Source organism: Mus caroli, unplaced genomic scaffold, assembly GCF_978045245.1.
Source record: "Mus caroli unplaced genomic scaffold, Mus_caroli_1 scaffold_10, whole genome shotgun sequence".
NCBI classification, from domain to species: domain Eukaryota; kingdom Metazoa; phylum Chordata; class Mammalia; order Rodentia; family Muridae; genus Mus; species Mus caroli.
Window position 1 is genome coordinate 51,596,958 of NW_028227265.1, and position 1,624 is coordinate 51,598,581.

At 41.9% G+C, this 1,624-nt stretch overlaps 1 pseudogene; it reads right to left on the reverse strand.

Annotated features, from left to right (window-relative positions):
- Nucleotides 1–481: 481 nt before the first annotated feature.
- On the reverse strand, nucleotides 482–638 carry LOC110300952 (large ribosomal subunit protein eL39 pseudogene; annotated as a pseudogene).
- Between the last annotated feature and the right edge of the window lie 986 nt (nucleotides 639–1,624).

The following is a 1,624-nucleotide window of genomic DNA, read 5'->3' on the forward strand; positions in this document are numbered from 1 at the left end:
AACTTCGCTGAGCACACACACTTTCCCTGATGCTTCTAGAAGGGCAACAGCCAGACACTCATGTTTCTCTTACTACATCAAATGTTTATGGAGGATAGTGATCCTAAACATTTATTTTTCTTTTCTTTTCTTTTCTTTTCTTTTCTTTTCTTTTCTTTTCTTTTCTTTTCTTTTCTTTTTTCTTTTCTTTTTTCTTTTCTTTCCTTTCCTTTCCTTTCCTTTCCTTTCCTTTCCTTTCCTTTCCTTTCCTTTCCTTTCCTTTCCTTTCCTTTCCTCTTTCTTTCTTCCTTTCTTTCTTTCTTTCTTTCTTTCTTTCTTTCTTTCTTTCTTTGAAAGATTCTACATTTTATTACTGGACAAACCACACTTCCAATTTAAACATGAACAAGTCTCCAGGTTAAAAATGTTAAGCTCCATCTGGTAAGATTGATCAATGACTATGATTCAGTATAAACCCTCAGTCTTGCCATTGTGTGAATCTTCATAGAGCCAGCTTCATTTTCCTCTGGTGTCTTCTCTTAGAGTTGAACCTGACTTTGTCCCCAGTTTTCATCCGGATCCACCGAGGAACAGGACAGTTTTGCTTTTTGTTCCTTGGCCAGGAATCTCTTGATTCTGAAAGTCTTGTGAGAAGACATAACAAGGAGGCAAATCATGTGTAGGGTGCAGGACGGCAAAGGATAGAAAACAAGCTTTTTCCTTTCTAATGTTTCATCTGATAGTCTCATGACATTGGTAGAAGAAAAAGAAAACAAAAGGAGAAGACAAGAAGAGAGAGCCAAAATAAGAAAAAATGGACCCTCTGTGAACAGCAAACTTTTGCTTGCCACAGTTTGAGTCTTGGAATTTGGTGAATTGCTAGAAGTCTTTAGTCTCTGAGTCTTCTCGAGCCTCATCAGGATGATGAAAGGCCCAAGATGAACAAGCAGTGCCATGAGGAGACAAGGGCTCCTGTTCCCCTGAATTATTAACCAGGCTGCATTCAGCAGGCTGCTGCCTGCCTGCCGGCCTGTCTTCAGCAGGTGGTGGCCCTCTGCCTGTCTCTGCAGTACAGCTGTTTGTTCAGGGCCTCCCAGAGCTCACAACAGCCATTTGCTTGAGTTAAGACAGACACTGTCATTACTCTGTGCAGAACTTCACACAGGCCTTTCCTGCTAAATGCCTGAACCATCTGAGAAGCATCAGTCGGCTGCTGGAGTCGTTAATAATGTATCCATGCTTATCAATAGTTTCTGACAACTAATATTTAGAAGTTTCCTCAGAAGGACTGGGATGGATGTCTTGTTCACACCAGTTAGCTTCATTCTGTCAGTTACTGATGTTGACACTGTGCCCAACTGTGCTCTGAGAACCAGAGGTGCCAACACCACGTTGAGCTGTTTGTTCCCTTTCTTTGGAGTGTGTCTTGACACAGCCAAACAAACCACTGTATCTTGCCCACCATCTTTCCCCAACTTTACTTTAAGGAAAACATTTCTTGGCTCTTTACCTTGCTGTAGATTTGTAGTAACATAGGTTCCCCCACTCATGAATCAAGCCGACACTTTCTCATCCTTCGAGTGGAACCAACACCCATGGGAAGGCTACTGCAAAGTTCAGCCGACTCCTTTTTTGGTAACCTCCT